General features: G+C 41.1%; 1 protein-coding gene across 1 annotated transcript in view; it reads right to left on the bottom strand.

Moving 5' to 3' along the window:
* The window catches only part of MAN2A1 (mannosidase alpha class 2A member 1), a 167,052-nt gene that overhangs the window by 144,507 nt on the left and 849 nt on the right, over window positions 1-21,696 (bottom strand). The window lies entirely within an intron of this gene.

The following is a 21,696-nucleotide window of genomic DNA, read 5'->3' as shown; positions in this document are numbered from 1 at the left end:
TATAAATTAATACAGTGTCTGCATTTCTCCAGACCTACCTGCACTTTCAGGAAAAGATAATTTTGGAGCCATACACAAGGCAAAGCTGCCTAGAGCTCAACAAGCACACACTGAGAAACAAGCACACACATCTGGGAATATTCCTACAATGGCTCTAGTCCCATAACCCATGGATGAGCATATTATTCAAAATAAATATTACAGGAGGTAGATGTTTCATGAAAAATAATCCTGAAGGCGCTAAAGACGACTTCGATCTCATTGTAGTTTTTAAGATACAATTAATGATCAGTACCTGGAATTCTGTACTGAATTAATAAGTCCATGGAGAAAATTGTGGCCTGAGGATATGTCAGCAGAATGGTCTAATGAAAATCATTTTTTTTAAACTATATTATGCAGTGGAATAAAACCTCCCTCTGGACAGCTGAAATTCTTGAAATATACATACCTCATAAGCAAATTCTTGTACACAAGACAGAAGAAGAGTAGTATGACCTTAAAAGGATGCACTTGTAGTCTGCATTGAAGTAACAGAAATCACAGGTATCGTTTCAATTATGCTGACAAGTCAAAGAATACTGATAGCAATACTGAAAAAGACAATTTTCTGTAGGGTAAGAAAATCACTTGTGAGAAAAACACTTTATTCTTTGATTTGCTAATCAGTTCTATAGGGAGGCCCATGGTGTTTTACTGCTGATGAGTGGAGAAGGAGGTCATGCTATTTGATGTACTCTGCTTTTGATGAAAGGGAAAAACTGAATAATAATAAAAAAAAAATTTCACTGATATCAATGACTTTTGAGGGAGAAAATTTAGAGCCTACTACAAGGCAAAACAGGATCAGTAGCCACTCAGTCCTATGAACAAAATCAATCAATGTGCACCTACAGCCAAATCTGAAAGCTTGTTCCGCAATTACTGGCCCCGGGTAAACACTAGCTGCCGGGATCGGCATCACGATGATCACTGAAACTCGGCTGAATCTGTACATCAGCATCTTCCTTCCTGTTACAGTGGAAAAAATGTGTGCCTTCCCCCTCCCCGCTTCAAAGGCCAACACTTGACTGGGGAGCTCCAAACCCATCTCTCTCAACAGCTCAAAGGCTGTACTCTTTTGGTTAAAACTCTCTCAACACTGCTTCATCAAACTCCCTTTTCAAAAGTAACTCATTCTCAGTAGTATAACATGTAACATTAGGTCAAACTATATGAAATTTGCCATTCTCATAAATCAAATATAGTACAGTTCACCAATTTCCTAGGGTTCAACTTAGCATGATATCCTGTCTAAAACACCAAATCAAACTCCAGTGCTTCCCTTAGCCCCACAATCCCCTTCTAGGGCCCCAGCGCCTTCAGAGACATACAGAGGTTATCAACAGTCGGTACTCACTATATACATTCCTTATAAATTCCTATTCTCTCATCTGCCCGCTGTATTCAGCCTGTGCGTACCACTCCACCCAAACTAGCCCTGAACAGGCCCCAAAGACTTCCATGGAGTCAGTCATGATAAGCACACGCTGTGCTCACCTGACTCATCATCTTGAAGAGCATCTAGCACACTAGACCACTTCTTCCTCCTAGCAACGTTTTCTTCACCTACTCTCAGCCCAGCATGCTCTAGGTTTCCTTCTGCCTTTGGTTTATCAGTCTCCTTCTCTCCCCAGTAACTACATGATGAAGGGCCTTAAGGTTAATTTCTGGGACCTCTGCAGTCTCTATACTATCTTAAACTATCTCATACACTCCATGGTTTAAATTCCATCATTTGTACTGATGTCTCATCTACATTTCTATCTCTAACTGAAGCCTCTTCTCTGGAAAACAAACCCATACATCCAAATGACTACTCTGCTCCTCCACTTGGGTTTCAAACTTATGCCCCAAAGAACCCTCCCAAATAAGCCTTCTGCATCTTCAGATCTTCAGTAAGTAGCTCTAATGTCCACCTAGTTAGTCACTCCCCAAATCTTGGTGGCATAACGGATTCTTCCTCCTTCCTCACCCCGCTCACACCTCCAGTCTATCTGCAAGCTCTTTCCTTACTACCTCTACAATAGCTGTTGAATCACTCCACGTCTCTCCCTCTCAACTGCAACCATGCTGATCCAATCCTCCGACAATCTCTCCTGTCTCGTACACAGCAGCCTCTTAACTAATTTCCCAATCCTAGGCTTATATCCTTCAACCGTGACCTATGCAGCCGCACTGTATCTTTCTTACAATACAATCCAGAGCTAGTTTCTCACTGCACTTACACTACCATCAGTAAGGATCTGTATCCAACTATCTCCCCTCCCCCAATTTAGCTTCACCCTCATCTCATCTCAGTTCTAAGCCAGTTCCTCTTCAACCCATCTCGAGACCTTCATACACGTTCTTCCTTTATAGAGTACTTCAGATCTCACCTGAAATGTCCCCTCAGCATAGCCTTCCCCAGCCATCCTGTATAAAACAGGCCTTCTCGGGGGCACCTGGGTGGCTCCGTCAGTTAAGTGTCAGACTCTTGATTTCAGTTCAGGTTATAATCTCAAGGTTTGTGGGATTGAGCAGTGCAGAGCCTACTTGGGATTCTCTCTGCCTCTCCCTCCCCCTCTCAAAATAAATAAACATTTCAATAAATAAATAAATAAATAAATAAGCCTTCTCATGTGATTCTCTATTATGTCAACTTATTTTTTGTCTTATTACATCTTTTACCTATTTTATTCATGTACTATTTATTTCCCCATCTTCATCACTAAATAAATATTTATCTTGAGAACAGGCACCACAGCTATTGTTATTCATCACCATACCCTGATGCCTAGCACAATGCCTGATGCACAAAAGAACTGCAAATATTTACTGGGGGCGGGGGAAACTGTGTGCAACCTTTTCTCTAAGATAAGGAAGTATTAAATGTCATTTTTTGGCACAGTTTACACCAAAAGTAATATGAATAAAAATGAAACACTAACATTTTTTAAGAAGTAAATCAACAAAAATCTTCACTGTGACCCAAAACATAGGTAAGAATGAGAAGTAAACGTCCTCAATTATAGGGTGATCTTCATCGACTAAGAGGGAAATAATATAGAAATTGAGCCATATTTGGCCACAGTGACAATCATGACTTTGTGAGTAGGGTATGTCACTATGACTTTGTGAGTCACTATGTGACTCCTCCTCTAGGGCAAACAGAGATTATGGATTTTGTACAGTCCAACCACAATTTTTCAACTTTCACTACCATTAGCAAGCATGGCTCAATGGGCTCTGACTTTCAACTGATGTGGGGGAGGGAAAGAGTCTGATAAAAGAACCCAAGGTGATTCTGAAATTCTTCCTACCATGATAGTGATAGAAAATCTTCACTCAACCAAATCAAGTTTCTAGTTCAGAGACCTATAGAGGAAACAGTATTACACGTTTATAAGATAACCACCAATGCCACCAAAGGCGGCATTCAAAAGAAACAACACTTCACTCCAAAATGTATGTGTTTGTAAGTCTGAAACTCTAGCTCCATACCACCTATCATTCATGCTTTCTTTTCCTCTGTATTGTTGGATTTTGTTAGATTCAGTATATTACTCCATCACATCAAGATATTTCTGGACCTGGATTCCATCACTAAATGTGCCCACCATGCAGTAAATGTGACTGGGTAAAAGGCTCTAACAATAACCATCAGAAGCATCTGAAAAACTGCTCAAAATTACAAAACCAAGGAATCCACCCTGGAATCTTGGGAAGAGTCTCAGAAACTGCAGTGTTTATGTTCCACAGGTGATTTTGGTGTTCAGCCAGGTTGGAGGCCGATGTCTCTGACTTCACACATGTCACTGCAATATCTAAGATAAACAAGCCAAAAATAATCCACTTGCCAAATCACCCCTAAACTAGAGGGTAACATAAATTCATAAACATGCATCTTTTGATAATCTGCTTAACTGGGTATTAATTCTTCTAATTATCCTTGTACCAGATTCTTCCATCTCATGCTCTAGGATATTATACTTCACCACATTTTTATTTTTAAGTAACTGCAAATAATGATTACCTTTATTTTTAATGACTCCTTTTAGCTAATAAAGGCAGTTTAGGTGAATGGTTAAGCACATGGGCACTGGGTCAGATGATGTGGGTTCCAACAACAGCTTTGGTACACTAGCACTATGACCTTCAGAAAATAACTTAATTTTTCTGGGCCTCAGTTTCCTTATGGGGAAAAAAAGTGCTAATACCTACTGCTTGGAATGGTTACAAAAGAACTTAGCACAGGGCCTGCCAAGAAGCAGGTACTCAAGAAGACATTACTTCTGTTGTTGCTACAATAAAAGTATGGCTTTGTAAAATCACTTTGAAGGGTACAACTTTCCAGGGCGCAACTGTGATTAAGAACAGACTCCAGGGGCACTTGGGTGGCTCAGTCGGTTAAGTGTCAGACTGATTTTGGCTCAGTTCACGATCTCAAGGCTAGTGAGTTCGAGCCCTGCATCGGGCTCTGAGCTGACAGTGCGGAACCTGCATGGGATTCTCTCCCTCTCTCTCTCCCCCCCCCCTTTCTCTCTGTCCCTCCCCTGCTTGTTCGCTTGCTCTCTCGCTCTCTCTCTCAAAAATAAATAAATAACCTTAAAAAAACAAAAAAAAACAAAAAACAAGACTCTAAAGCCAAGAGTATTATCATCAAAACAACAGCACAGGAGACCCAGCCTCCATCCTCCCACAAAGATCAACAATGAAACAGCTATCTGTGAACAAAAACAGCTATGGGACAGCCCTGGAGTCTCCTCACAGCACAGTGGAACAGAACACCTGAGAATAACCACACAGTAAAAGAAGGAAGATGGCTTCATTTTGTGCGCATCATCCCATCCCCCAGGCCAGCACTGCTCAGGGCCACAAGGGAACTCCCCAGTTAGAAACAGTTCCCCTTGGTAGGAAAGAAGAGCAGGGTAAAACCAGGTTTCCCAGTCATTGGGAGTACCACACCAAGAGATATACAGAGATATCTAGGAACAAGGAAAAAAAAAAAAAAAAGCAGGGGCTAGCTACCAAGAGCGGCCACACAGCATGAATAAGAATGGTTCACAGTGACCTGCTCTACAGACAAACCCAGCAGCTTTCACCATTGAAGAAGGAACCAGTGGCCAGCACATCTGCCATGGAACCTCTGCAGATTTCACCAACTTTCACCTCACATGTATTGGCATTAACTGATGCCAGCCACCTGTGTCCCTCTTACTCTCTCCCCACTCAGCCTCTCTGGAACTTAGGAACCACACCAGCAACCAGCCCAGGCCTCTGCGGCTGCTCAAGTGCAAGACTCCGGCCCAGACCCCCGCGGCCGACCCCCACTGCCATGGAGCTAGCCCCTCCAGCTATGCACTTGCATGCCGCCAACCGGATGCTGGTCTCCAACCTCCACTGCCTGCACACGCTCAGGAAGAGACTCTGCAGCCACAGGAGAGCAAGCCTATAGCCAGGGCCTCCACGGCTGCTTACGGGCACGGAGGAGGCCCTGTCTTCGGTCACTAGCCTGCACCGCCACACTCACCTGGCGCCAAACACTCCAGCTGTGCAACTGCATGTCCTCAACCTGACCCCCATCACCAGCCTCCACTGCTGTGTGTCCGTGATGAGACTGAGCCATCGTGGCTCATGGCACATCAACATCCAGGGCCCCTGCAACTACCAGTGCCTCCACGGTTGGCCCCAGCCCTTGCTGCCTGCCTTGGCTCCTACCACTACATGTATGTCTGCAACCAGCCCTCCATCACACAGGTCTCTGCAGCTGAGGGCACCACCAGCTTAGGACACCACTCTTGTCTGCCCTGGCCCCTACCCACTCGGCCTGGAGGTACCAGTGAGGACTCAAACAGCCCTCACAGCCACTGCAGACACCCTGCAGCATTTGCCAAGGACCATGCAGCTGTCAATGCTGTGGACCCCAGCAACCTGAGCCAAAGAGACATCATGCCACCCTCAAAACCGATGCCGCCACATGCCCCTGCACCGCTAGAACTTGCATCACAGGTGGCAGACCTGGGGTCACATGCTGGGATCACTAGCATGTTCCTGCTTCCCCTCTCCCCCGCGAGTGAAAGACTTCCCTTACCAAAGCCAGTCCATAAAATATGGAGGTGGAGATTTCTTCAAAGACATAAATTTCCATACAAGGTTATAGAGATCACAGAGGATCTGGAAAACATGACTCTACTAAAGGAATACAGTAAACCTCCAGTAACTGGTCCCCCCCAAAATGGAAATATAGAAATTGCCCAGCAAATAATTCAAAATAATGTTCTAAAGATGCTCAGAGTTACAAGAGAACACAGATAAACAATTTAACAATACCAGGCACACAATATAAGAACAAAATGAGAAGTTCAACAAAGAGATGGAAAACATAAATAAAAACCAAACAAATTCGGGAGCTTAAGAAAACAATCACTGAAGTCAACAAAGACCTTTAACATAAGACTTGACCAAGCAGAAGAAAGAGTAAGTGAGCTCCAAGACAGAACAATTGAAATTATCCAGAGAAGAAAAAAGAAAAAGGAAAGGAAAAGAGTGAAGAAAGCATACATCATCTGTGAGGTAACAACAAAAGAACCAATCTGCACATTATTACAATTCAAGAAGAAGAAAAGAAGGGTTCAGAAAGCTTACTTAAAGAAATAACAGCTGGGGTGTTGGGTGGCTCAGTCAGTTGAAGCCCTCGATTTCATCTCAGGTCAGGATCTTGCAGTTCATGAGTTCAAGCCCCCCATCAGGCTCTGTGCTGACAGCAGGCCAATGGCCTGCTTCGGATTCTGTGTCTCCCTCTCTCTCTGCCCCTCCCCTGCTCGCACTGTCTCTCTCTCTCTCTCTCTCTCTCTCTCTCAAAAATAAACATTAAAAAAAAAAAAGAAAGAAAGGAAGAAAGGAAGAAAGAAATAATGGCTGAGAACTTCTCCAATTTGAAGAGATTTGGATATCCAAATTCATGGAGCTAAGAGGTCACCACACCAAATCAACTTAAAGAGATCCTCTCCAAGACTTTACAGGGCAGGAGAGAGTGGGATGATATATTCAAAGTGCTGAAAGAAAAGAAATGCCAACCAAGGATACACTACCTGACAAAGTTGTCCTTCAGAAGTGAAGGAGGGATAGACTTCCGCACACAAACAAAAGCTAAGGGAATTCATCACACAACACCCGCCTTACAAGAAATGCAGAAAATAGTTCTTCAAGCTAAAACACACTAATTAGTAACATGAAAACCTATGAAAATATAAAAACCACTGGTAAAGGTTAAGTATATAGTCAAATTCAAAGTAATATTTTAATATGGTAAAGTGTTAGTCATTTAATTCTTGTAAAAATGTTAAAGGACAACAGTATTAAAATAACTACAGCAACAATAATCTGTTAATGGATACACAATAGAAAAAGGGAAGTCGTGACATCAAAAAGGAAAGGAGGGAAAAAGAGTAAAGGGGTAAAGTTTCTGTATGCAATCGAAGTTGTTATAGTAAAATGGACTATTCTATTTATAAAATGTTCTATGTAAGGATCATAGTAACCACAAAGCAAAATCTACAGCAGATTCACACATGATAAAGAGAAGAGAATCAAAGCCTACCACTATGGAAAATCACCAAGTCACAAAGGAAGGCAGCAAGAGGAAGAAAACACATGGAAACTATGAAACAGCCAGACAACAATTAATAAAATGGTATAAGTTCTTACCTATCAATAATTACTTTAAAACTAAACAGAGGGGCGCCTGGGTGGCTCAGTCGGTTGAGCGTCCGGTCATGATCTCACGGTTTGTGAGTTCTAGCCCCGCATCGGGCTCTGTGCTGACAGTTCAGAGCCTGGAGCCTGCTTCAGATTCTGTGCCTCTCTCTCTCTCTCTCTGCCCCTTCCCAACTCACACACTGTCTCTCTCTCCTTCAAAAATGAATAAACATAAAAAAAATAAAAAAAAAAAAGTAAATGGACTGAATTCTTCATTCAAAAGACAAAGAGTGGCTGGATAGATTAAAAAAAACAAACAAAAAAAACAAGACGTGAGCATATGCTGTCCATCTATCTACATATGGATATATCCCCATACAAAGACGCACACGCACAGTGGAATCTTATTCAGCGACAGAAAAAGGAAACCTTCCATTTGTGACAACATAGATGGATCTTGAGGAAATGTTAAGTGAAATAAGTCAGACAGAAAAAGTCACATACTATATGATAGCACTTGCATGGGGAATCTAAAAAAGGTGAACTCAAAAAAAATACTAGAACAGTAGAGGCTGGGAGGCAGAATGGAGAGATGTTGATCAAAGGGTATAAACTTCCACTTATAAAAAACAAAAACAACAAAACTAAGCAAAAAAACTTCTAATCATAAGTTCTGAGACTGTAATATATAGCATGATTATAGTTAATACTGTATTACATAAAGTTGCTAAGAGAATAAATCTTAAATGTTCTCACCTTAAGAAATAAATAGTATTTATATGACATGACGGAGGTGTTAGTTAACACTATGGTAATATCCATTTTATAATATCCATGTAAGTGCATCAAATCAACATATTGTACACCTTAAACTTATACAATGTTATACATCAACTATATCTCAATAAAGCTGGAAAATAAAATAAAACAAAATATAAAGCCCAGTCAAATTTAAACTCTGGCTCCACTACCCCAGGGTAACCTTGGGCAAGTTACATAACTTCTCTGTGCCTCAGTTTCCTCATCTGTAAAATAGAGATAATACATCACCCATAGGGTGGTTATGAGTGCTAAATTAGAATGTATAAATCAGTTTAAATGATGCTTGGTGTGGTAGGCAGAATAATGGCCACCCCAATGATGTCCATGTTCTAATCCCTGAAACCTGTGAATCTGTTACTTAACAATGGTAAAAGACTCTGTTGATTTGAGTAACTTAAGGATTCTGAGATGGGGAAAACTGTCCCAGAATATTTGGATAGGCCCAATTAAATCACAGGGGTCCTTACAAAGGAAAAAAAGGAGGTGGGAGGCAGAGTCAAAGGAGATCTAAAGATGAAGAGGAGGTTAGAGTGATGCCATACTGGAAGGGGGCCTTGAGCCAAGAAATGCAGACAGCCTCTAGAAGCTGGAAAAGATGTGGCAATGGATTCTCCCCTAAAGCCCAAAGAAGAGACGCAGCCCTCTCAACGTCTTGATTTTAGTCCACTAAGAGCCATTTCAAACTTCTGACCTCCAGAACTGGAAGGCAATACATTTTTCTTGTTTTAAGCCACTAAGTTTGTTACAGAAACTATAGGAAACAAATACACCTGGTAAAGAGCTGACCCTATATAAAGCTTAGAAAGTGTCTTCCCACTTGCAGTCCCTACTAGAGGAAGTCCATCCAAATCCCCATCAGAAGAGTTGGAGCGCTGTGAGCCCCAGCAACCCAGAGCCCATGCAATGGAGGAATGAAAGGTGACACCATGTGACTGCACAACCTCTTTCCGAGGGGCTCCTTTTGGTCTCACAAGACCATTTGAACAAAAGATGTAGGAAAAGACTTTATAGTTAAAAATACTTTTCCAGGAAAGAAACATCAACATCTTCATCTTAGACAGTTGTAGGATCAATGAAGAAAAAGTGTTTTTAAAGCTATTCTGGAGCTGTGGAGGGGCAATCGGGATAAACACCAAACACCAAGGTGGCTTGGACCAAGGCAGGGGAGGCAGAGGAAAGAGGAAGGATTTGACAAGACAGAGGAAGTTAGGGAAGGGAGTGACAGGAAAAGAAGAAACATAGCCTTTTGGGGGGTTTTTTGTTTGTTTCTTTTGCTGAGGCAACTGGGAAAATAACGGATGGCATTTTAGGGAAGTAAGGAGTGAGTCCTGGGGAAGGAATGGGGGGGGGGGCAAAGGTTCTCTTCTGGAACCATTAGAAAGTGGTCTAATGGTGTCTAATGTGGTATTCGAATAGTGGTGGTATGAGGGTGACAACAAAATCTGAAAGTCAGGAAAATACACAAACCTGAGTGGTCAGTGTGAATATGAATTTAAAGCAATGGATATAAGAATGGGGATTACCTAGACAGAGAGCACAGATCTGCCTTTAATAATTGTAGAAGGCTCACCAGGCAATTCTCACACATCCCCAGTTAAGAGCCGCTGTATTAAAACTAAATATAAAAACAGAGATTTGGTAAAAAGAGAGTCTGTATTTGCAGCAGGGTGTCACTGTTACCGCAGTAGTTCCAGGTCAGTCAGCCGCCATTCAGCTACACAGAAAACCCTGCTATTTATATTTAGTCAGATCTCAGGTACTTAACAGGAGGGCATTTGGGTTTCATAAAATGACAAGAAACCCCTCAAGTGACCACTTCCCATCTTAAGATGTATAGTACTGAGGCCCAAAAAGGCATGAACTGAGGCAGGGACCGTATTTGTACATGTAACTCTACCAAGTTGTTACAAGCCACAAACCACAGTGACAAATGACCTTTTAATGGTGTTTTCCAGACCTGAAGCTTATCATGCCTGAATCTCTTCCAAGGTATTATGGTCTTTGTGCTTCCACTCGTCCACTCAAAGAAATAAATGCACTCACCAGGTGAGCACAAAGAACACTTAATTAAGTAAAACCTTGCCAAAACACAGGAGCATCGGGTTTTGCCTTGGCAAATCATTATTCACAAATCTCACGCGTGCCTGGGTATGACGTTAATAGAGGCTACTCAGATGCAGGTAGACAACAAGCGTGCAGGTGACTGTAAAGGGAAGAGCTGGGACTTCAAGCTCACCATGCTTTGCCCCAGGAGGGTACCCTTGGGACTCTGCAGCTGCCGGAATCACTGTGCCTTCCAGTCCAGACCTAGAATTAACAACAGGCCACACCGGTTTTTCCCACTCTTCGTGAACCCCCATCGTCTGTGAACACCCATCCTTTTGCCACCTCCAAAAATGGGATCAGGACTCCGGTTGCTGGCGCTTTCTCCAGGCTCCAGGACACAGTCCCATCCCTCCCCCCTCCATGAGTTTCCAGATGTATATTGAGATTAGAACTATATGGCCCCCATCCACACCACCCCAATGCAGCTGCAAAGAAACCACCTCCTGTTAAGACAACATTTTAGACATGAAGCTATTATATAAAGCGAGATTCTGCAAAATGGGTATCTTCTTCAATATGATGATTAGAACAAGGGCTTGTAAGTAGCACAGTGTGTTTACACTGTAAAATATTTTCATGCAATGCAGTTTTATAACTTTCAGATACATTTAATGACTGGAAATAAAGTGGTGCTAAGCAAATTAGGTGTTGACGAATAGAATACCTCCTTTAATTCATTACTTCCCAAACTGTTCTGTGGAACATTACCTTTCTTTACATTTTTTTGCAAAATATCTTTTTGAAAACCACACTGGTTTTATTTCTACAACATATTTTTAATGTATTTCTATTCTTATACATAGCACTCTGAGATAATGTCAACAGTGTATCCCACCCAAGAACATGAATGAAAGTTCACGGGATATACTTTCAGACAGCAACAAATCCCAAGGAACCAGGGTCAGCTGTCATATATCACCTGGTCAATGACTGCTGGTCGATGTTGCTACTCTGTCTTGTATTTTTGGAGATAGGCCTGTCTTTATGCACAAGGGTTGTCATTATGTACTATTTACATACCACCTAAACTCATTGTGCATGGATGAATGGCATATGTTGTATGCTAGGATCTGATGATAAAAGTTCCGTAGACATGTTTACCCAAGTAATTTTCAGAAACATAATTTCAATGTAAAAAGAGAAGAATTGTAGTAGAAAATACAAATCAACTTAAACAGTGTTAGCCTATTAAAACAAACGCGACTGACATGACTAAGATAGTTTTTTGTACAGAAATAGTATTGGGGGTCTCTGAAGACTTGTTTTAAGTAGATAATCAGCCTGGCTCCAATCTTATTTATACTAATCATCTACTGAATAAGCCCATTTTATTCCTTACTGACCAGGGAAAGGTAAGTATTTAACCAAGTCCCATCTGAATTATCATAAATTCTGAATTTCCTAACTCTTCTGTACAAGCAGCAAAGATTCTAAAGCTTTACAAATCCTTTCCTACAGACTTTGTAGAAGTCCATCTGAACCAATCGATCTGTAAGGGCAAGGTGGGGCGTGGTAAATACCACAGAAGGAACAAATGCAATAGTAAGGCACAGTATGATATATAAAAATGTAATGAAAACAAATTTCTAAGTACCACACAGTCAGCTATAAAGATGAATTAAGGATACAAATTCCTTGGGTTCTTCTCAAATCTTTTTTTCTTTCTTACAAACAATCATTGGTTAGATCTTCTCCCTGAAATTCTAAGAAATACCTTGTATCTCAAGTGTTGTCACTGGACACTACAAATTTTGAAAAGTTGGCCTTGAGTCAAAGACAGTTATAATTTCTTCAGTTTGGGGGGAGGGTGTGGTCAGCCACTCATCAAAAAGGAAGGGCTCTTCTTTACTATCAACAAGAGGCAGTATGGGGGTACTCAGAAATCTGTCTGACCTTAAAAACAACCGTAAGCTATGAAGTCCCTATTTTAAGTGTTGGTTTTTGATCTTTAATAAACCCATCTCTCCCTCTCTCCCTCTCTCCCTCTCTCTCTCTCACACACACACACACACACACACACACACACACACACACAGAAAGAAAGAGACAGAGAAAGAGAGAATTACCTATTTTCTGTTCTTATAACCTAGGGGAAAAAAAAATCCTTTAGCTCCATAATTTGGGCCCAAAATGAGAAGGGTCTTTTTTAGTTTCCTATTGAAATGCTCCTTTGAAATCCTTCCTTAGGACAGTCTTATCTTTTCTTAGGTATGCTGATCAATGAGCTGGTTTCTGACAATTTGAATACAAGCTGCTTCATTATATTAGCATCTGCTACACAATAATCTCAATATGAGAAGCATAGCTTTGGCTATAAGAAATGTTCCTTGGCTGTCTGCTCTCTTCTCACAGAGCACAGTCCAGAGTGAGCTCATCCACTCCGACTTTGCTGATGACTACCAGATCAGCATCTCCCTTCCCTCATCTCTCACTTGGGCACCCCAGCCCCCGTGGCTACTCCACTAACATCCACCTCATCATACATGAACCTGAGGTTGGTTTCCCAAACCGGGTTATCTTCCAAACTATCCCTTTCTGCAAACAGTTTTAGCTAATTCTCCAAACGCCCTAAAGGAAAGAAGTGGGAAAATTTTTCACTCAAGCCACACCCATCGTTACCCTTGATAAAAATCTGTTAGAAAGCCCTGAGGCTTCTTTTCACAAAATGTCTGCACACGTTTTCCTCTTGATTCTAGCCATTTCAATAACTGGTACATATAGGGATTTAGTGCCTTATGTCTGTATTACCTCAAACAGATTCTCAGCTGCCTTCCTGCTTCTGAGTCTTCCTACACACTGCTACCAGAATAATCTAGATTGAAAACTCTTAGCTCCCTTCCAGGTCTAAAATTTTCTATGAAATTAATTCTCCAACATGGCTTTTCCTGACATACTCCGTAACTTTCAATGGTTCACTACCATTTGAGTCCTGTAACTTTCCAGGCTGGCTCTCAGGGCAATTCACGATCTGATACCATGCTACCTATCATGTTTTCCCAGTTACTCTTTACAAGCACCAAAGATCTTAAATCAAACCAATCTCCTCACCTCTTCTCATGGTGCAAGGCTCTTTCATTACCACAAGCCTTCAGAAGCTCTGTACTCCACACTAGGAATGTTCTTTCTCTCTTCAGAGTCCTACCCAGTCAGAAAAGCCTGTCTTTTGTCCCAGGTCCTTTGGTCAACTTGAGCCAGGCTGTTGTTACCTGGCTTAAGTGCTGAATTCCCTTTAAGGCCTCTGCCCTTAAACCAAGAATAAGAATTAAGATCATGGACTCTTACTGTATTCTTAGGTCCTGTGTCCCAAGAACCCCTGCACAGTGCCTGGTACATGATAGGTACTCCATAAATCTGTGTTCATTGGTAATAACTAGCATTTACTGAATATTTACTATGTGCCAGGCACCGTTCTTTTAAAAATTAACTCTTGTGATGAATAAATAGCATTCAGCTGTCTCTAATTGTTTCACAAACGGCAGTTGCGTTGCTTCAAATAACTAAAATGCTCTCGCAAAGCAAGTAACATTATCTAGTAACCTCTAAGGTAATTCTCAAATATATGCTGAGTAAAGTACAGCAACAAGCACTGAATTATAGGCCAGGATGCATATTCCAGGTATGCTATGACTGGTTACAGGACCCAGGGCAAACTGATGAAGTTAACTTTATGTGTCTCAGTGTTCTTATCTGAAAAATCAAAGACTAAACTACCTGATCTGGAAGGATCCTCCCTACTCTAAAATTCTTGCCTGACTTCCTATTATGACTTTTCTAGGGGTGTTCGTGACTATTAAAAGAATGACTATCTCCATAGACTCTCAAAATACAGATCCAGGACTTTTTTATGGAGAAAATAAATGTGAGAGTAAGTCATATTCTCTGGCTTCTATCTGCTAATGTTCCACAGGTAAAAATGTTACCACAAAGGCCAGGACCCACAAGTCCCACTTTCTTCCATATGAAGGAGCAGGGGCGAATTGCTACAAAGTCTATCTTCAGCCCCAAAGTACAGCCTTGCCTTAATGAGGAGGAGTGCTTCCCATCACAAAACACCATCCGTCCTAGAAAAAAACATGTGTTTACAAAGAACAATCAATCAATCAATCAATCAATCAATCACTGGCAAATTTCCCTGCTCTCAAGACTCCTCATTCAGGACAAGGAGGCTGACTGGTGGGAAAAGGTCACATCTGAGGCCTGCTCTGCCTTTGGAAAAGGAATTTCATTTCTCTTGACTCCCAAAGGTGACCGACTGCCTGCAAAGGAAGCCAGTGAGAAATCCAGATGCATGTGAACAATGCACAAATGCATTCATTTAAAAATAGGGGGGGAAATACTTAAAAATTGCAACACCAGTTAGGTTCATTACGCTCATTTTGTTCAGACTAAGTGTACTGCAATTTAACGATGACAGTTCAATCTCTGAGGACACAAATGGGATGGTGGCCTGTGCCAAAAGGAATGAAGAAAGCCACACATAACCTTCAAGAAGCATGAAGAAGGATCAAAATTAGCAGGAATTAATTACTCTTGGAAGAGCAGCAGTCTGGTGCCCGTGCAGACATGCTGGTAGTTCTCTGCCTCCGAGGTGAGTAGCCTTCAGGGTCTCAGAGAGGTCTGCCAAGTTCCATCCTAGATCTACAGTTTATGAAGAAGATGCCCGGACCTATGCTCTCCCTCCACAATACTAACTAACCGGAGCAGTCTGATTAGGCTCAGAATTCAGCCTATCTGTGAATTATAGTACATCTAAAATACAATAAAGTCATGGTTTTCGATCTGGAGACTATGGATCAATTTTGCAGTTCATGCCCCAGAACCCTCCATCCCAGAGCAGTCCTGTAGTGAGAAATCTGCAAGTGATAGAAGGGAAACAAATTAAACATGTCAAGCATGTCCATGCTCCAGCACAGAAGTTCCCCAAGGATACTTGGAAATCCGTGAAACATGTATATAACACCAGTTTTAAACCACACTCTGAAAACACAAACTAAGTTTCACTAAGTTTATCTAATAACCAGGTGACAAGAACAAGAATTTTATTTTCAACATACACCTCTGCTTCAACAGATCTAACCATACTATTTGCCTCTAACGTTAATAATAGAAAAACACAGGTTACACCTGGGGTTGGCAAACTTCTTCAGTAAGGGGCCAGAGAAGAAATATTTTAGGCTTTTTGGGCCAGAGAGTTACTGTGGCAACTACTCAGCTCTGTAGTACAGAAGCAGCCAGAGATGATTTGTAGCAAAACGAGTGTGGCTATGTCACGAAATATTTAACCACCTGAAAACATAAGAACCATTCTTAGCTTATGGCCCTACAAAAAACAGGTGGTGGGTCAGATTTGGCCACAGTTAGCTGACTTAGACTGAATTCAAGACCAGACATCTGGGGGCACAAAAGGAAAGGAATAACTGCCAAGAACTTCATTATTTCCCTACCCCACTTCCATCGTCCTTCCTTTAAAAGAAACCTACTTAAAACAAAATGAAATGAACAAGAGGGAAGTCTCTATCCACTTCCTGGTTTTCTTCCAGAAGAAATAGCAAATGCAGTAACTAGAATCATCAAAATTAACATAAATAAAACAAATGCACTTTAGAAAGTAAATAGCTTGCCTGAGAAAACTTCACACATCTCAAATTATGTTTGAGTATGATTTTTATACTACCTTGTTACTAATCAATGTATCTTACCTTCCTAGGCAAAAAGACAAGGGGAATATACCTAGACTACTTTTAACCTCTAATTCAACCTACAGAAAGTAAAAGATGATTTATTTACTATCACCTGCCATAACATTTTTCTCAGCACAAGTCTATTCAATTAAAAAAAAAGGAAGTTTCATTACAATAATCTTCCACTTTTTCTTTAACTTGCATGTGAACATAATATCTACGCTTGTGTTTTCAGTAACATACTGCAATTTAGAATCCTAAAAATGTAAGTGAATTTTCGGCATCCAGAGAAAGGATTCATTTCATATTAAAAAAAATGCTACTTCTCCTTTTGAGAATTAGAGCTAAGTCTTCTGATCTTTCCTTCCTAAAAAGCAAAATGCTAACAAAGTGCAAAGGGTATAAAGAACAGGCCTTTGGCCAAGTGATTTTCAACAGTGTTGATTTCTTCCCCCAGAGGAGATTTAGCAGTGTCTGTAGACATTTTTGGTGGCTACAACTGGGGCAAGAAGAAAGGTGTTTCTGGTTTCTACTGGATGGATGCCAGGGATGCTGCAAAGCATCCTACAATGCACAGAATAGAAAAGGCATGGGAGTTTTCGGCTGAAGTACTTCAAAGGTGACCTTTTATTTAGAAAACAGTATGTTAGACTTACAAACACAACATAAAATATTTACTGGATACCAACTATGTGCTTGTCTGCCTAACAGTACAAATAACATGACATTAAATACACTATTTCACAAAAGTTACGTTGTACCCTTGAGAGACTCATTTCATTCAAATCAGATTATTTATTACCCATCACAAGACAAATATACCAATACTCAAGCCCTAGGTCACCAGTATAATCACCCCTCAAATTTGTTTGAACCTAAACATGGTTTCAACCTTAAAATTAGCAGCCTGGCTTGAAATTTACACCCGAAACAGAAACCCACTTTAGCCAAAATAGTCTATCTGCATTCCTGATCAACCTAATAATCACAACTATAAAAAGAAGCAAAACCCACTCTTTGGGAGTTCTTCCTCCTCTCTTTAGCTCTACTTGCACTGTAAAAGCTAATGCTACCTGGAACTCGACCACCAAGACACAAGGGGTCAAAAGCACGAGTAAGGCCCTTCCAATCCAGCATCCAGAGGTCATATCCCATGCTTTTGAATATCCTCCCACTTTCTAAAGGTCTCTCTGGAAGCAAGGGAACAACAAGGGAAAACTAGGACCACTGGGATCGAAGAATAAAGCAAGGGATAAACGGCTGCTACTGAACTACTAATTCCAGGAAAAATCTCAACACTTATTCCAGTCTGTTAAAAAAGACCAAAGTTTTAACACCTATCACAAAAAAAACAACAACAACAACAAAAAAAAAAAACAAACAAAAAAAAAACCTGACTCAAAAACAACAAAGTGGTAATTTTAGTTAATTTGCCCTCAGCCCAGATACCCCATAAAGCTAATTAATGAGTCACAGAGAAGATGCCTTTCTGATAAATAGGATTACAACATCTCCCAAACAAAAGTATTTGTTTAGGCACTGAGAGCAGTGCTGATCTGGAAACAACAAATTCAATTCAATTAAAAAAATAATAGACTTAAGTCTTCAGACCAGATGCACTCTTGCCCCAGGTGGTGTACAGGAAGTGAGCTTGGGTCTTAGTGAGACCTGGTGGGCAGGAGTTCTGCAGAACTGCTGACCTTAAGAGGGGGTGGTGGAGACCAGCCTCTCCAGGGGCTTTCCTGTTCTTGCATTCCTCTTCAATGCCCTTTTGCCACCAATGTCAAAGTTCCATCACGTCCCCAAAGTCACAGATCTCAAAGATTACAGCCCCCTAAATGAAACAAAATCCCTTATACACAAGTGCACAAGCCCTAGCAACAAATGCTATAACCTAGAGAGAGGTTCTCTGCACTAGAGTACGGAGAAGCAAGGCACACCCTATTTTTCTACATAGCATTCTTAAGATTTGCAGATTTCTAAAAGCAAGAAACATAACTGGAAGATTAAAGGCAACTTTTATTAAATATCAGCTATGTTGGGCTCTTTAAAAGGTACTAGAGATGTAGAGCATTTAAGCATATTTTTATACGGGTTTATTCACAATAGGAGTTAAAAATCCAAAGGTATAAAAGCCTCCACATTCCCAAGTCTTTTAATCAAGTATCTTAAAGACATTCTCACTTTCTTGCTTGATAACTGTTATTTGGGCAAAGATAAAGTCTGACCTTCACTCTCACATTTTCTATCAGAGTCCCAATCTCTGAAGAGATTCCCAAGAGTTAATATTAATACCTATGGTCACAGTCTACACTAGTTATTTAAAGATAAATCATGTGTCATACAAAAGCTGAATTATTAATTTAATTCTCCAGATCCAAACATAAGACATTAATAAGACATCCTATTGCATACAAGATAGACAGTAAGCAACTTGTTAAATCTGCTTATAAGAAGTGATGAAGAATTTCAGGAAGACCTTAACCAAGTCTCTCTTTTCCAGCTGCTAGAATTCTTGCAATACCTCAAAGCATCTTTCAGGGCATTAAGCCCTGGCCAGCCTCTCAACTGAAGTGTAAGTTTAATTAATTTTTCTAGCTGAGATTTATTAACCCTGAAATATACAGAGAAGCTAACACAGATAAGACCACCTGTTGCCTCCAATCCTCAAAGGAATTCCTCCCAGGAGCATAGGGGAAAGCCTTCCAAAGACTATGTCAGAGGCAGGCATCTGCCACAGGGTGGGACAAATGAAAGTACCCTGAGTTGGGCCTACTTCTGCCCCAGAGTCTGGCCAAGTAGTAGAAAACACAGAGTTGTAGGAGGAAGGAAAACGGATGAAGCCAGAACAACAGCAAATAGACTGCTCTCAATTTAGGATGGCTTTAAAACATATCTTGCTTACAAAGAGACCATATACATTACTAAAGGTTCCCCACTGACTAAAAGAAACTAAAATCCTAAATCCTAAACTAAAATTCAGTGGAAATCAATCCCTTTATAGATAAATCATTCTACTAGACACCAAAAATGATGCACAGTGACAGACTAGCTTGCTTCAAATTCACCAAAGATACATAATATATTGCAAGCTCCTTTTGTTATGTTTGGTGTTCTCATCAAATTAAGGTTTACATGGGAGTTAGCAGTAATGAAAAAAAAATAAAAAAGCAACTCAAAAGACTATATGCTGTGCTGCATAATGGTTTTCATTACAATATTTAGCTGCAAAGTGAGCAACGAGACATTTTGGGAGAGATATAAATCTCAAACGTTAAAGTTTCAGAGAAAGGAGCACATTCATTAGAGCTTCATAATGAAAGTTCCTTTAAAAAAAAAAAAGTCATAAGCTAAGGAACCACAGAGCAACATGCTCTATCTTCCACATCAGACCTTTTCTGCAGGCAGACTGAGGCCTAAACATTAGGCAAAGAACTACTATGAGATAGTATACTATTAAGTGGCTGAGAGCCTAGACTCCACAGGCCACCTGTTCAAATCTCAGCTTTTAGTTGTGTGACTTTGGGCAAGTTAATCTCTCTGTGCCTCAGGTTCCTCATCTACCAGCGTTGGGGATCGAGTTTATCCTGTAAGACACAGAGGTTGATGTCAGACATACAAGAGTTGGACTTACAGAGTGTTCATCCTGTCCACCTGTTTGGGAATTCAGTGGCTCTCCAAAACCAAATCAGTAAAAAGTGCTTTCTTCCTGAAATGAAAATCCAGTCCTGAAAATCTGAGAACGGCAACCTTAAGTATAAAAAGCTCCACCTTCCAAATCCTCTTCCTTGCACACAAAACAGAATACATACAAGAGCCTTCTCTTCCAGCAACCACTGCCACTTTCCATCAAATGCATTCTGCTCTATGCAGAACTTCAGCCCCCTGAGGAGGACTAAGGCTGGATATTAAAATATTGGAATTAACTTTGCCGAAGATTTCCCAGTAACTGAATGAGTCACTCACTTCTTTAGAAACAGTAAAATGTCAAGGTTGCCAGAAAACCCCAGCCCCAGATGTTTGCATAAATCACTTCCAAGTGATCATCAAGCCAAAGCCAAAGGACATTATTCAAGATAACAGCTTAAGTGAAATATATCAGCTTTTATGATTTTTCCTGTAATGGAGAAAATTCTGACAATGTGATTACTGGGGTGAAAAAAAAAATCACAGCAAGTTTAGTCCCCAAATTATACAACATATTAAGCAAGGCTTAGAATTCCTTTTGCTATGGCTTCACAGGGTGAACTCCCCACCCCCTTTTATAACTTTTATCCAGTCTCATGAACAGGCACTGGACAGAGTCTGAAGTGAAGACTGAAAGATGCTCCACAGTGCTTACTACCTAAGAAGAAGCTTTTAAATTTTTTGAAACATGTTTGCAACAGCATTTCTAATACCTATCACCTGCAAAACATTTTGAGGGCTCTGTATGGATGACAGCATCCACAAAGAGGTCTTTTTTCACTTTCACAATTTAATTTTAATTAAATTCAAGCCTTTCGCCCTAGCATAACACAAGAACAAATGGCAAGGATATTCTCTGGCACTTACATGGTCAAAAAAGAAAAACAAAAAACAAAAAACAAAAAAACCTCGTCAACCTGTTCAATATCCCTGGGTCGAGTAGTTAGATCAGCTTGTCACGGCTTTGAGATCTTCAGGTTCATTCATTACAGAGTATACACAACACCCAGTTTTACTAAAATTTCTTAACTGCACAGGTCAGGGGCAAAGAAATTGAAACTGAAATCGCACACGCGGCGCGGTATCCTTACAAACAGAACCGATTGTCTGTTTGCTTATTTTTAGTAACTTTAAATAAAAGACTTAAGACCGGTGGTTTCCCAACTCGATGGAGAATTTGACCACTGGGCGCAGGACTGAGCGCCCCACAGCTTCCGGCTTGAGTATAACACGCGCTTCCCTACTGGGCTCCCACGTCTGCTCCAAACAAACCCTATGTAATAGCTGAAGAATGACGACACTAAAATCAACCCTACAGATTCACATCTAAGAGGTCTGCAACACGAAATAAACTTTTGCTTATTTCTCGAGAGACAGTGGGGTGAAAAAACAGACCAGATGGGGTCTGTCTGATCAATTTTGGCGACTGGGGGCGCTCGGGGGGGGGGGGGGGGGTCTGTGCAGCTTAACCCTGTGTGTGCCGAGGGGCTGCCCAAGAGCGGTAATCGGGCGCTGCGTCGGTTCCCCAACCCGCAGGTGCCCCAGGCCACCCCAACAGGCCCGAATGCGAGTGCGGGAACATGGCCACTACCCTGGAGCGCGATCCCGCCACCGCATGCCGCCCGGCACTTTGTTAACTCGGCGCGCCCGCGAGGAGGAGGCTCACGGGTCGCCGGCACCG

The sequence above is a fragment of the Lynx canadensis genome, chromosome A1, assembly GCF_007474595.2.
Source record: "Lynx canadensis isolate LIC74 chromosome A1, mLynCan4.pri.v2, whole genome shotgun sequence".
Taxonomy (NCBI): domain Eukaryota; kingdom Metazoa; phylum Chordata; class Mammalia; order Carnivora; family Felidae; genus Lynx; species Lynx canadensis.
This window is presented reverse-complemented; position numbering and strand designations above follow the sequence as displayed.